At 39.1% G+C, this 15,101-nt stretch overlaps 1 protein-coding gene and 2 long non-coding RNA genes across 4 annotated transcripts in view; 2 read left to right on the top strand and 1 right to left on the bottom strand.

The window, feature by feature from the left end:
• Positions 1-2,054, bottom strand: part of ASIP (agouti signaling protein) — a 65,573-nt gene extending 63,519 nt beyond the window's left edge. The window contains exon 1 of one of the 2 annotated variants that reach the window (XM_035344103.1): positions 1,955-2,054. The gene's annotated coding sequence lies outside the window, so the exon portion shown is untranslated. The remainder of the gene's footprint in view (positions 1-1,954) is intronic. The other variant, XM_035344104.1, reaches the window with a different exon arrangement.
• Positions 2,055-6,285: 4,231 nt separating this feature from the next.
• On the top strand, positions 6,286-8,971 carry LOC118176851. Its single transcript, XR_004755555.1, has 2 exons — positions 6,286-6,434; positions 8,322-8,971. It is a non-coding gene; the product is annotated as an uncharacterized LOC118176851 (long non-coding RNA).
• Positions 8,972-9,883: 912 nt separating this feature from the next.
• On the top strand, positions 9,884-14,147 carry LOC118176853. Its single transcript, XR_004755557.1, has 2 exons — positions 9,884-10,893; positions 11,433-14,147. It is a non-coding gene; the product is annotated as an uncharacterized LOC118176853 (long non-coding RNA).
• The last annotated feature ends 954 nt before the right edge of the window (positions 14,148-15,101 follow it).

Genomic DNA, 15,101 nt, shown 5'->3' with positions numbered 1-15,101 from the left:
GCATATACCTGTCACAGTAGTAAAATCATGAAAAGAACATTATGCATTAAGTTTGCTATAAGTATACATTTCAATTGAAACATTAATATGCAGTCTTTGAGCATTATTATACTTTTAAAAGTAAAAAGAACTGTAATAAGAGTTTTAACAAGATGACCCTTTTTGGGCTTCTTTTTTTTTAAATAGTTTTCTGGAACTGTGTACTTAGTTCACAATCTACTGTCATCATGGAACTCCATGACACTGGAATACAATAAATTGAATCAGAATAGGCAGGATCTACATCAGACATTCTAGATACGTATAGAGGAAAACACTGAAATACTCTTAAAAGACAGTCATTGGATTTTCTCCCAAATATATATATAAAAAAAAAACTATGGATATGGATACGTACTTTCATCTCCTCATAGATACCTGCAATATACTGAGAATTTGAAGTCACCGAGCAGTTCTTAAGAAGAATTTCTAAAGAGCTTTGTAAATGGACATAACGTCATTGCTGCAGTTATCTTCCCAGGAAAAATGAAACATTTTTTTAGCAGAACGCTTTAAGGAAGTTCAGTTTGTATAATGCAGTAACTTTAAGAAATGAGCTCCATTATCCTCTCTAATCTTTTGATACATTCAAAATTAATACTAATTGAGAAAACTAAGAAAAAAGAAAGACAAAGCAAAACATGGAAAATTCATTAGTTTTAAAGAGGTCCTTTTTGTATTTTAAGGTTTCTTTAGCACATCTAATATCAATTGTTTTTGTTATAGCTAGGTTTTATTACCATCTACTTGTAACATGAAATAAATAAAACAGATGATCCCTACATACTGCATGTTGGAAACATTTAGGTTTCATTGGTAATTAAAATAACACAGTAAAAGATCATTTGGTCAAATCATTTCCCAGGTATCCTTACAAAACTGTGAGTTAAAGAGTGAGTATAAGAATAGGAAGAAAACCACTGTTCTTTATTGCTACTTCAGTAGTTCAAGAAATGCCATAAATCCAAGAGTCTCGGAAAATTAGCACATTGTATTTTAAAGCGGTAAAAGATTCTGTGCATTCTACTCAGAATTAAAAGGGGATAATAAAATCTTAACTGAGAATAACTCAGAAAGTTGAAAAGAAGAAATATACTACAAAACAGAAGCATGTATTTTAAAATAAAAGATATTGAGTATCAGTGCAGCATCAGTTGGAATTTTGTGTAGCTGCATATGCGTGTCATAGAAATTTATTTATCTTCTGCTTTATGTTACCAATAATAATGACGTTCAAATTTGATTCGTTAATAATCTAAGATAATTTAGATTGTGCTTATTGGAAAAGAATTCCAGAAAAATAAATTCCTTGCAAACAGAAACTGTCATATTGAACTCTGTAGGTAAACACCATCATACCCAAATATCAGTACTTTTAAACACTTTTTGAATGTTCTCTGAGGTTCTTTATGTACAAGTAGATTCACAGGTATCGAAGGAAAAAAAAACTTGGTATTTTCATCACCAACTCAAAATATAAGGTGATTTCTAGCACCTCTGTTTATAGACTTAACTAAATAGCAAAGCTGATGGTTTTCTATCTGCAGAACAAGTTAATGTTTAGTCTCCGTAACTGATAGATTCTATCAGCAACTCATTCAGAAGATCAGTTAGCCATTAAAATAGTCAGTTTTAACTCAAAATGTTGCCTTCACAAATGATACACATGAATTGGGTATCTTCTAATCACACAATAACCATTAGCCTCTCCCAAAAGTCTTCATACATTTGTTTCTGAAAAAGAAAACACACAGAACAGCACAAAACGATTTCCAGAACAAACGAGAGATTCCGTCTTCCACTAAAACTTATAATATCCCTAAAGGATTTTGAGATAAATAGACTGTTAGGAACAGGAAAGAATAGGAATAAGATTTATTACATGAGAAATGCAGTCAACGGGCTCTGTTCCTACCTGAGAAGAGAGCAGATCCAATCATTCAACTCAAAGACTCTGGATTCTCCCTGGTGTAACTGGAACAGCCTTCACTTATAAGAAGCTATAGCCTCTCAGTCAGGAGGAAATCTGGCACCATCCTCCATAAAAAGGCACACATATGCGGACGTAAGAAAGAAAAAGAGTCAACCACGAAACAGTCAACAAAGGACAAAAATACTGCCTCCACTACAAATCCATCAGTTTTCTAATCCCCTGTTTGAGAAGCTTTTATTGCTACCTCCAAAATGTAACACATCTGAGAAGGAAATACACCAGTGTATAGTCATCTTAATATGTTTTTTTTTTTTTCTCTTTTATTTTCTTTTCCAGATGTAGTCACTGATTGCAGTGTAGTTTAGGATCTCTTTCCTGGTTCTAATTTTCAGTGAAATTCATAGGTCAACTTGATTCATTTCCCAACCCTTGAAAATCAAGGTACAGATTTACTCTTTACAAAAGAAGTCCATTTTTGTTTGTTTATTTGGAGCAGAAAGCATTCTTTTTGATAGCTGATGATAACCTCGCTGACATGATATTTCAGATCTTTATGTCTGTTTGTATTTTTATTTTTATTTTGTGTTTGTGTGTGTGTGTATTTTTTCCTTTTCTCACCTGCTTCAGGGTCTGGTCCTACAGTTATCAGGCAGCCAACTGATGTCTTTTTTTATGGGTTCAGTTGTTCAGTCTGCATCAGTCTCCTTCAAATTGAATCTGGTTTTGTAAAAATACAGGAAGTCTAGCGTTCATGTCAAAGGAGCATAACTAATTTCTGCAGGCCTTTTCTTTCAGCTTTTTGACCTGAGTGCAAGGACTAGCTGTTTTTGCCATTTTCAAGTTAAAACTTGCATTAATATAGTCTTGGGCAGAGAATCAGAGGGAGTCTATATTGTCAGGCTAGGTGCATCACTTTTACATATAGTTTACACCATTTAAGGCAGAAAGAAAATTAATGTTTTAGCAGCTATTTCTCACTGATATTTAGAAGACCCTGTGCCACTGGACCCACTCAGCTTCCTTCTCACATTTCATTATCATGACCCTTGATTAAAGTGTTAACTGTAAATATTATTTCTTAGGCATATTCAGGATTTTTTCCCTGGCTCCAGTGCATGAATGGAGGCATCCCTGATATCTGTAGTACTTTCTACCCTGCTTTATCTTAAGGAAAACTTTTTGTGAATTCTTACCTGCCTGATATTTCACAGTTATAATATAAGCGAAGGAATACAGGTAAATAATATAAGAACAATAACAGGCAATTAATCTTTCCCTAGTGTAAACAAAATAACATGGAACGGACTGGAATGCAAATGATGATTTACTTCTGCTGATGGATCTCAGCCTCTGTTGTATGAGGGTCGATACGACTGTCGCTGCTAAGATTTAATGACGGCAGAGGACTTGGAGCACTCCATATGGAGATCACAATTTCACTTCTACAGCAAAGGAAACAAATGATGCTCTGAAATGAAAAATTATATCTGATTTTTTTATTATGCAATTTTTGCAAATTACTAATAAATTAAGGTCATCTTGCAACTTGCAGACCAGAGTCTTGCCTTTTGGAACATGTTTTTTCTCACCTTATAATACTGTAGATAAAAAGTTTTTTCCTCAAAACTTTTCTAAGGCTACAGTAAAGATGGAATAAATTAGTAGCATTGCTGATGCCAGTTAGGACTAAATCATTCTTTCTCATCACAGTGCAAAAGACCTGAAGGGCGGTGAAGCTGAGAATTAATACAATAATGGGAACAGAAGAGCTGTAAAATATATTATCTGGCAATCTGTCCACAATATCCTCAGAAGTACTTGCCAGAACCTTATCTCAGATCTATACCAAGACCATTTCAAGCATTTTAAAACACAATCACTCTTTAAGCATAGGTGAAATACAATTGTTTTCAGCATGTTTGCAGTGCCAAATTGCTGCTCCACTCTTCTAATTTAATTCTCATTTTATTCATATTTTATTCCTGATTCGTTCCTTACTTACCTTATCATAATTATGCCAATATGTTTGTTTGTGGGTGTTTTACTCTGACAGAAGTCTAAAATTGATAGCTGTGAAATTTTTGTCTTTTTTTTTTTTTTTTTTTTTTTTTTTTTTTTTTTTTTGCAAGACATCTGGAGCTTATGAAATATCTTCTGTCCCAGCTCACTAATACTTTGAGGCCTCTGCAGTGGATACACTTCACATTTTTCTTTAAGACTTGAGACATAAAACTCATTGGCTTCTTTTTGTTACCTATTACCTACTCTGAGAAGATGTAGGACCATAACACATCGTCTTAAGTCTCTTTTTAAACTATCTACTATGTCCCTTTGCTCTGAGGTGACTTTTTGCAATGGAAGTGCATTCATTTTACAATCAATTGTGCTTCTGCTTGGATTGCCTCCCTGACTCCTGTCATGGACTACTACCAAGCTATCAATGTCCTTTTATTCTCACTAATACACCAGTTTGTCCAGTGGCTGACATAACTTCTGTATTTCTGGAAAGCAGCTGTCTTCAGAAATTCTTTTTAAAGGAACTACTTTTCCTTTCTCAAATATTGCTTGTGTTGCACTTTCATTAGTCTTCTACCTTAAACTGGAAATAAGTATTCAGAACACTGTACAAAACTATCTCTTTTTTCTCTCATTTTTTGTAAGGTCATATAATGACAAAGGTAATATTAAATTCCACCAATGCTGGAAAGCACATTATAGATTAATTACAAGAATAACACAGGAAGCATGTCATTCATAGGCCATGTGGATGTGGAATTGATAAATGGGAGGGTTTTTAGAAAAAAAAATGGAAAGAAAATGAAGGACTAGGTTGCTTAAAACCATAAGAATGTGGCTCTCTATCTTTTTCTGCCTCCTTTATCATTATTTCAAGCAGATCCCATTTTATTCAAAAGCATACAGACCATGACCTGCTGAGATTCATTTAGGAATTATGAATTTATATTCACTTACTTATTTGTGAAGTCTGATACAATGAAAAAAGTCACCCATGTTTTCCTCAAGTCTTGTTGTGTACGCTAAGGATTTTACTTTCTTTTACATAGCTAATTTTGCTAAGGTCAATGTCATGATGCCAGCTTATACAATGTGTATTCTCAGACCATCTCTAAGTTTGCAAGCAACTCATTTTTAGCTAAGGACAAACAATCCCATCTGTGGACATCCAAAGCAAGAAATGGAACTGTTCTAGTCTGGGGTGCAAATGCTGGAAGCTCAGGCCAAGGAACTATATGTGAAGGCTGTAACTGGAGCAGTTGCCTGTTCTTTCTTCCTGTGTCCCCCTGCCCTGCCCCTCTCCCTGCATACCACTGAGTCACATCATTTTCTCTTGCAGTATTATTTCCAATACTTTTTTGCACTTCTCTCCCTGTTCTGCTTTTCCCCTTTTTAAAATTCATCATTTTCTATGGATAAATCTGTGCCTTGTTTTTCCAAGGAAACTAATAATACCTCCAAAAATGCTAGTCCCAGCTATGTGTGTGGAGTCTATCTGGGAACTGGATTATAGCTAGCATTAGCACTAGTCTTCCAGATGGAGGTTTTGGGAATCCTTGGCTGTCCCATTGCAGCTGCTCTATGTTTCCTGTGTATATGGTATGAACAGTACCCACACTGAAGCCACACTGAACCTATAGTCTTTGCTAAGCAAAAATAGCACAGAGAATATTAGTGCATGTGCCTACACTGAAGGAGGGGTTTGTAGCAATGAAAGGTGTCTGTGGGCTTCGCACCTTGAGCACAGATGCATAATGTCAGGGCCCTGGGTGCACTGATAGGGCTTAATGGCCCTACCCAGGCTCACCTGAGGCTTCCACCCACATGCTCTCCCCATGAGCCCTTGAGCCCCATTTAAGCTCAAGGCTGTCTTTTCACTACTTGCTTGAGCTGTGTTGAAAGAGTGCTGCTCTCCTGCATGGGCCTTGGAAGCATGCTGCAGGCAGCTGGTCTGCTGGATCGACACCTCCACCCCACCTTGGAGGTAGGATGTACCCATCCGTATCTACTGGGTGGGCTTCGGGCCTGTGTAGTCCTGCTTCCTTTTGATCCTGAATGGACACCTGGGCTGACCCTGGGCCTGGTTCATTGCTGGCCTTGCATTAATTGATGTTATTGATAGCTCCTATTGCTATTATTAATAGCTATTATTGCTATTTGATAGCTCTGGTTAGTTGTGTGTAGCTCTGGCTGTTCTGTTACATTCTGTGGGACTGTGCTTTGCTGGTGAGGGCTTGTGCTGTGCTCTTCTTTGGCTTTTGGTTTGTCCCTGCCCTGGGAAACCTCTTGAAACCTCTAACTGTGGTTTCAAGCATTTGGACTGCCTGCCTGAGGTAGAGAAGTGCTGGCAGGGTCATTCCCTCTTCTGCATGGAAGAAGAGGAGGTGAAGAGCTGCTCAGGAGTGTGGTCAACATGCCTCAAACTGCTAGCATCTGCAGGCAGTGGGTAGGTGCAGTGTTGCCTAAAGAAAGCTTATAAATAATATCTTCTTCCATATGAGAAAAAGATTGCTTGGTTATTTAAAATGAAAGAGCTGAAGGCAAGAAAGTAGTGACGCTAAAGAACTATGGAAGGTAACTTGGATATGGCCTGAGAACTGAATGAATACTTCTGGGTTTCCAGTACGACTGATAAGCAAAGGCAGGTATGATAGAAGGGTTAAAGTATGGATTAATAAAATAAAGCAAAGGTGAATGGTAAGAGAAAGAACGCTCTCAGTCCCAGACTAGAGTAGAATTACAGCCCAGGTGGAAGGTACCGTATGTAAGGAGGAAGCCCATTGTCTGAACAGATTAAATGTCAATTGATTTGACTTATAAAACATGAAGGGGAACAATTGTGGTAGCTAAAGAGCACACAGATGAAATAAGATACAAATCTTACAAAGTCCTTTCATAAAGTAAACTTTTACACAATTAAATGATTAAGCTCGGCTCTACCCCATTACATTTATAGTCATAAAATGCTCTTTAACTATGACATTTAGTTGTTTGCCGCGTAATTAGGAATTCACATATCTTTCTGTTCAGCTTTTAAAAATGAATGTATTACAGTACATTCTGTGTATCTTCAGCTATAACATTTAAATTTCAGTGTGTTCTACAAGTCAAGTCTGAAGGAAATACATATAATGTTTACTCAAATTCAGATGGGCAATATATGGAATACTAATTAATAGAAGCAACAAATGCCAGAGACTGATGTTTAGTGACCAGCAAAGCAATAATCATAGCATAGCCATGCTGTAGGAAAGCTCCAACAGTTGTTGCTTTCTGATGCTGTGAATGTGACAGCCACTTCAAAGTCTCTCCAATGCTCACCCTTTCAGCAGTGCCCCTCAGAGTGTGCAATATTTGGAAGTCAGTAATACCTTCTATATGCCAAGACTCAAAGTCAGATTAGGACAGATGTCCTCATAAAGCCTTGCTTTCCTATGACAGTATAAAGGAGGACAATACGAAGCCTCTTTGTTAGACTTATTTTCCGTATTTTGGCAAATTTTGAAGCAATAGAGGTCTTCTGGGAGACAGCCAATGAGAATCTGTCTTCACTTAACTCATCACAAATGTTATTTAAAATAACCTTGACTGTACATAAATATATATATATATATCTTTTGTGTGAAATGTGAATACCAGAATTGTTGGTTCTCATCTTTGGCCTTTCAGTGGTGTATTTAAAAAGAAGGAGCAGCTTTAGAGGAAGTAAAGGAGACTTAGAGTTTTTCTCGTTACTGAGAGATCTTGTGAAAACAGGAGTCTCTTCCAGAATGTTCCAGAAACCATAAGCATGTCAAAATACTAATTCTGCTTTCCTTTTCAAAGCCTGTTTGGATGTAGTACTTTAAAACAAAATAGCACAAGATGCTTATACTGCAAGATACGTAAGAGGGATTTAAAAACTCAGCAAAGGAAGAAGATTTGAATGACCTGTAGTTGCCATTGAATGCTGTGACTGGTTCAGGAATGAGGAGTGAGGACCTAGGGTATATCCTAGAATGGCTGAGGTTGGAAGGGACCTCTGAAGATCATCTAGTCCAAGCCCCATGCCAGGCAGGATTACCTAGAGCACATTGTGCTTCAAGGCATCCAGGTGGGGTTTGAATATCTCCGGAAAAGGAGACTGCACAACCTCTCTGGACAGCCTGTCCCAGTGCTCTGTCACCCTCCCAGTAAAGAAGTGCCCCCTCATACTGAGCCGACCCTCCTGTGCTTCAGTTTGTGCCCTGTCACTGAGCACAACTGAAAAGAGACCAGCTCCATCCTCTTGACACCCTCCCCTCAGATATTTATACACACTGATGAGGTCTCCCCTCAGTCTTCTCATTTCCAGGCTAAACAGGCCCAGCTCTCTTAGGGCAATCTGCAGCAGTTGTCTGTTCAGTGCATGGCCCCCAAACCCACAGATGGGTATCCCTGCTCTCCACGAGTGCTTCGTTATGGCCTGTGCCTCTGTAAGGATGAGGCCACTGTACCCTCTGCTCTGCACAACATCTGTGTTGGAGCAGGATCCAGTGAAGTCAAAATGCACCCTTGGAGGCTGCAGTAAAGTAACTTCAAGACATTTATTGAGACTACATCACAAAGAGAACATCTGCAGCCATGCAAAAATAGATAAAGAAGATGGATATGTTAACATAGGAATGCATCTCCATCCAGAACATAAGCATTAAGATAAAAGTTTAAGATAATTTAGACTTTCCAAGATTACATGCCCAAATTCCAGTCTTAAATTACTAATTGGAGAGACCACAGTTACTGAAAGATAAATATTTTGACTTCCAGTAACTGTAGAATGATGAACTAAAACTATTAATAATGAGGAAGTATGGTAAAAGAAATATAACAGCAATTATTAAAACAAACTTTTAGTTTGATTCCTATTTAGTAACCATGCTTGTGGATTTGCTGTTCTGAATTGGTGTTGATGGAGAAAAAGTACTTGTTAAGAACTGTTAATGGAGTTTTATCAACTTGCGATTAGCAAAAACATAATCTATAGATTTAATGGACATCTAATCTTACCCTTTCAGATGAGTTAATGATAAACTCTAATGGTTTTCCCTGCAGTAAAAGTTCTCCAAATATTGTTTGTGGTCCAAAACTTTTGACCACTGTCAAAACCTCTCCACTGAGCAAAATTCAGCCCCTTTTCAGGGGCTTTCATTCAGGTAAATATGCTTACATTGAATGTTGCCGAATGAAATTAGAATATATATATTTTATATATTCTATGTTTCATACAGATGTTTTGAGAGTCTTCAGTTTTTTAACTGATAACCTTTGATAATAAGTCCAGGAGTTTTTCTGCTGTCTATTTTAAAGGAAAAATGTGAATATCTATGGTGTTTGGAGAGGCTTCTACCTGACAAAAAGTAGTTAAATGAGTGAAGAAAGATGAAGTAGTCATTTGGGCCAATGGAAAACAAACAAATCTTTTAAAATAAAATTTGGTACTTTTTTTCTAGTAACAATTTCTGTCTGGAGAATTTAAATCCAAAGTATTGATTGATGCAGCTTAAACTTTCCTACATGGAAGGTGTATGCCTTGAAACATCTGTTTGCTGGAAGATGTTCAGAAATCTGTTGGGATTTCAGCATGAGAAGAAATATTCCACAACTCTGTTCCAGAATGAATTTTTAATTTTCTGGTTGCTCCTGCTGGAGCATCTTACTTGTGCTCCTGATAGCATGGTGAGGGGGAAGGCAGGGAGCAAGGTAACGGCCATGCCTACATGGATGGAGGGGAGCAGCCCATCCTCAGTACTAACATTTGTTTTTGTTCTACTTTTAGATAGTTTTATAACTAGACACCAAGCTGTGTTGGTATTGAGGACAACAGAAGAAAGGAATAAATTGTACAGAAAGCATACTTGGGAAATTACGGCAAGTGTGATGTTAGTAGGGCTGGGGTTTCATTCTGTGCCTGACTTTGTACTTGTATTAATTTTTTTTCTGTAGTGTGGAAGAACAGTAATCTGGGAGAATACCTTGTATAACTCAGACTTCTGCATTTACTCTGTTCTTCCAAGCACCAGGGAACATCTCTTGCCCTCAGAGAAACAGTGTAAGCAGTATAATCTCCTTGGGGTCAAAGTCTCCTCAAACGAGCAAAGGTGAGATATACTGGCTGATCCTCAAAGCCCTTTTATGTGGGTCTGCCAGCTCCGGACATGATGCTAAGTAACCATCTACCCCCAGCTGCTTGGGTTGCAGCTGGAGGGGGTGAGTTATCTTTTCACGTGTGCTTCCAGGGTCAAAATTCTGGCTCCATATTTTGAAACTGTAAACTACAGCCCCTTGTGCTCCTGTTTGACTGTATCATGACACCTCCATGAACTACATGCAATCAGGAATGTGGTTTGACAAATTCCTTAATCCCTGCTCAGAAGAGGCAGGATTATGCTTTCTATGCCAGGAAAAGGCTCTAGATGTGTACTTATTTTACTAAAGCCAAATACAAAACAGGTTCAGGGGCCTAGTTCCATGCACTGTGCCCACAGGATTTCTTCCTCACTGGCTAGATTTTTTCCTCGCCCACGGACACACAGCTTGTCTGTATTGTTCCGAAATGGGAACAGAGCCATTGCCCCTAGATCAGATTCAGAAACACAGCCATCAGCCATGTGAACCAAAGCAACAGTTGTGATGAGCAAATTGTCTTGATATCTTGACGAGGATGTTTCTTTGACTTGGGTGCTGGACTTGGATCAAAACTTGGCATCAAAGCTGCAAAAAAAGATGAGTCTGACAGTATGTGTGTGTGGAGAGGGGCGAATTAAGTGGAGAGCGAACCAATGTTTCACTTATCCTTGATCATCTTTTTGCAGGGGCTGTTGAATGTTCAGTGACTGCGTTCCTGCTGGGGACTAGCAGGAGTACAAGTGGGAGCTTGAATGGACGTAGTAAAGGAATGTTTAGATCCAACAGTATGGTCCAGCATGGCAGCCTGGGGCTTCTTGGCAGTGATATGTTTTATTCTCAGACGGGGTGTTTTGCAATAGTAAATTATCTGAAGTGTCCCTTTGATTGTGCTGATGTTCTCCTGGGCACTGGGATCAGCTCTGCCCATAAGCTCCATGCAGCTCACCAGGATGTCTTGCAAAGACAAAAAGCAGAAAGAAATAGGGAAGTGTCAAAAATCAGGATTGCCTGAAAAGCTGTGCCCATGCAACCAATAAATCTGACTTAGTAAAACCAGATGCAAAACTGCATGTCTAGAAAGAAAGCGTGCAGGCCATACATAAAGAATGGGCAAATGGAAATCAGCAACTGTACAAAGGATGTAGCAGTTAAACAGGAATGGATAAGCATTGTCCTAGGGTCTCCAGTTCAGGCACCGTAAGTAACCTAGTTAGGTGTTTGAGAATGCTATCTGAAATTGCATCAGATACAAATTGCATTAAGTTTGATCAGGGAGACACTTTTTTTTTTTTTTAATTAGGCTTAGATACATGGAGGCTGCAAAGCATGGATTTGTTCTAAACAGATAAACAGAGAATGGAAAAAGGGCTGCCATGGAGAAGCTGCTCTCACCTGACTGCACAGAGAGCCTGGCCAGGGATGGTAAAAATGTACAAGCCGGAAGCCTAAATACTGCTGCTGGGTCTAAGCTACTTGACTGCTGGATAGGCAGCAGTAAAGTGAATTGTTATATTATTTATCTCATTTTTTTAATGGTTTTTAAAAAATAAAAACCTCATGTGGTGTAGTTTTTTAAGACACCATGGCATAAAGCAACTCAATGTGTATGTGTAAATGATCAGTCCTACTGGTCCAAGTCTGTTAGTGCTAATATTGTCTGCACTGCTTTGCTGTTCTCCTAAGGATGAAGCTGTTTCAAATAAAAGGTGCAAATGACATTTTTGCAAGGCTGACTTTGAACTTGGAGCTAGAGCTCTCAGGCCCTCCCAAGTGCAGACACAGCTATCTCCGTCTGTGCACCAGATGGAGACAAAAGAATAGCAGATGTTGACCTGTGATCTGGAAGTTATTGGAGCCAGCTGTGTTCACCACTAGTGGAGTTAGGTGTCTGTGCTTGGGATTTGTCTCTACCACAGAGGAAACTGTTGGCTTGCCTGGCCTCAGTAGGTGTAGGTCACTATGGGCTGTAGCTGGTTCTATATTAGGCTATACCTCTGTTATAATTTTTGCTGTGTTTATTGGTTCTTGGTTGATCAATATGTTCAGTCACAGTGTAATGTGGAAGAACTTGGCTGGCCTTTCCCAGCATCTGTAGGAGTACATTTTTAACTTCGATATCAGTTAATTTAATTGCCAGAAACCAACAAGGCCTTTTGGTTGCTAGACATCAACTTAGAGAGAAAGAGGAGAGATCCAATTTATAACACAGAGTAGAAGAAGTGCTGACATAGCATGTTCTGCCAGTGAGACCAGAATGAATGTATGTGGCACAGGAGATAACCAATGCAGAATTTAATAGCTGGGTGTTCATTCTGGAACAAGCCCTGCAGCACTGAGTGCAGAGATTGCCTTTTTATGCAGGTAAAGCATGTCCAGCATGTCATACCCTGTGGTTTCAGAACTTGCACATCAAAAGACAACCTGCATGAAAGTCTACCTTAGATCTTCACTAATAGCAAGTTTATGTCAACAGCTAAGCCTGGAGCTGGCAAACTTGTTGCTGAGGCTAGGATGGTGGTGCAGTTACCTGGTGATGTTCAAGAGAGTTCTCGTGTTTTAGATGGGGCAGGTTGCTGTTCTTCTGGGGATGGACTTGTCAAAGGACTCATGAAATGCATGGGGGCTGTCAACAGCTCATCTGGGCTGGAAACTGTTAACTGCTGCTGATGAACATGAGTACACATAGTTGGATTTGAAATTAAAGCTTGTCTGAGAACCACCACTTCTAAATGTCCTTGACCTCGCCAAGAGTCCTTTCCAGCTGGTAAGAGGTGTTTTTGTGACTTTAACCTACTGCTGTTTTATTATCACTTCCCACTTTTCTGGTCTAGAAAGACCTCCAGGGGGTTCTAAGCAGGGGAAAAAATATTAATGTTGCATGGTCTTAGTACAGAGGTTAGCTCATTTCAAGATTTTCACATCAGGTGGGCTTGATTTATTTCATTTCAATGTGAATTTGAGGAAGAAGACTGAGTGTAATCAGCCAGTATAGCACCTCTCCATCAAGAGGAAAAAAGAGGGTGAGTGGGAGAGTAATGTTTCTACCAGTTTCTCCAAACCATCAAACAAGCTGCTGACAAGACCAAAAAAAAAAAAAAAAAGCCCTTGTGGCTACTCTGAAGCAGCACTGTTGTATGTGTTGGTTTAAGATACGTGACACTTGTGAGCATGGAGGAACAATTTCTGAATGAAACTACTAAGCTGTAAAAGTACTGGGGGGAAAAAAATGGAAGCTCCGACAATGGCTTCCTGTGAAAGAGTATAGCTGTGTGGAGGATGCTTGATGTGGAGCAGGAATAATCAATTTCTCAAATCAAGGACCAGGGAACAAATGGCCACATAACAGTTCTGCAGAAAAGAAGTGGCAGGCAGCAGAGCCCACAGATGCTGTGGGTTTGGATCCAGCTTGTGAACCATTGCAGCAATTGTTCACAAGCTGTTTCTGATCCCCTACAGCATCATGATACAATGGAAAGGCAGGCATTACACCAGAGTGTAAGCAGCTCTATCACATATAACAAAGTTGGAATAGACTTTTCCCTCCAAACTGTGCTTAGGTCCTTGCTGTTGTGATATGTTCCATGTTGGACGCTGAAGGAAGTAAAGTAGAGTGCAGAAGTGATTAGTAAGGACTCTTAAAAGAAAAAAAATACAGAAAAATGGAATCTAAAGAGCTTCATTTTTGTTTTGAGGAGCTGGAAGCATTTACATGAATGAATCCTGGAACACTTATTAGGTTACTATGAAAACGGAAGAGGAAAGAACAAGAAAGAATGTGAAAATATCACCTGTAGCTGGTATCTTCTGATATGCCAAATATTCAGACTTTCAGAGAAGAAACACTTTATTGCTTAGCTGATCCAAAACAATTAAAAGCTTTGGCCCAGTAACTAAGTCCTTTAAATAGAAACATGTATTAAATAGCATCCTCTCCAAGGTCAGGCAGCCAGCTTAGCCATTAGTGACCAGGAGAGCCCAGCCAATGCTGTGTGGCTGCTTCTGACCCAGCAATTGTTAAAATTTTATTACAATCATAAAATCATTTGGGTTGGAAAATGTCTTCAAAATCATCAAGTACAGCCATCAGCATGACCAACCAAGTCCCATCACTAAATTATGTCCCTTAGTGCTGTATCCACATGTCTCTTAAATACCTCCAGGGATGGAGACTCAACCACCATCACCCTGGGCATCCCCTCACAATACTTTACCATCTTCTCTGTGAAGAAATTCTTCTTAATATCCATCTAAACCTTCCCAGGCCCAAATTGAGGCTGTTTTCTCACATCCTGTCCCTTGTCACTTGAGGAAAGTGACCGGCGCCTCCTGCCAGGTGGTTGTAGAGAGCAAGGAGCTCTCCCTTCAGCCCCCTCTTCTCCAGACTGAACAGCCCTTGTTCCCTCAGCTTCCCTCATACTTGGTGTTTTCTAGTCCCTTCACCAGCTTTATTGCTCTTATCAATTAGATGTGGCTCCTACAGCAGCAAATGGTCACTATGCTATATGCAAGCTTCAAAAGCGAGGGGAGTGCAAGTCCAATGAAAGTACGGAAATATATTTGGGACTGAAAGCTTCTGTTTGTGTGTTTGTTTGTTTTTTGTTGTTGTTGTTGTTGTTTTTTAAATAAGAGCCAGACACGCTCCAAACTGTAACCTGGCTGCATTTAAAACAGCTTCAGTTTGATAGCTTAACCCCAGGAATGTGTCTGTGTCTAGCCTTAGGATGTGTAGACTTGGAAACAGCATGAGGTGTGTTGGAAGCTCTTGTAAGGCAGGCAGGAGTAGGCTGGGAAAAAATAGAAATAGCTAACAAAAAGTAACTGTCAGGAAAAGGAATAGCTTTTGCTAATGTAATTCCCTGACCCCTTTCTCTGGAAAAGACAGAAAAGGAGGGACAAAGTAAAGTAATCCTATGGGGAGCATTAGAACAATAACAACAATGAACCTGAAACAGGAACACGTGTAAGCTCA

This window comes from Oxyura jamaicensis, chromosome 20, assembly GCF_011077185.1.
Source record: "Oxyura jamaicensis isolate SHBP4307 breed ruddy duck chromosome 20, BPBGC_Ojam_1.0, whole genome shotgun sequence".
NCBI lineage: Eukaryota > Metazoa > Chordata > Aves > Anseriformes > Anatidae > Oxyura > Oxyura jamaicensis.
Note: the sequence above shows the minus strand (reverse complement) of the source record. Positions and strands in the feature narration are given on the sequence as shown.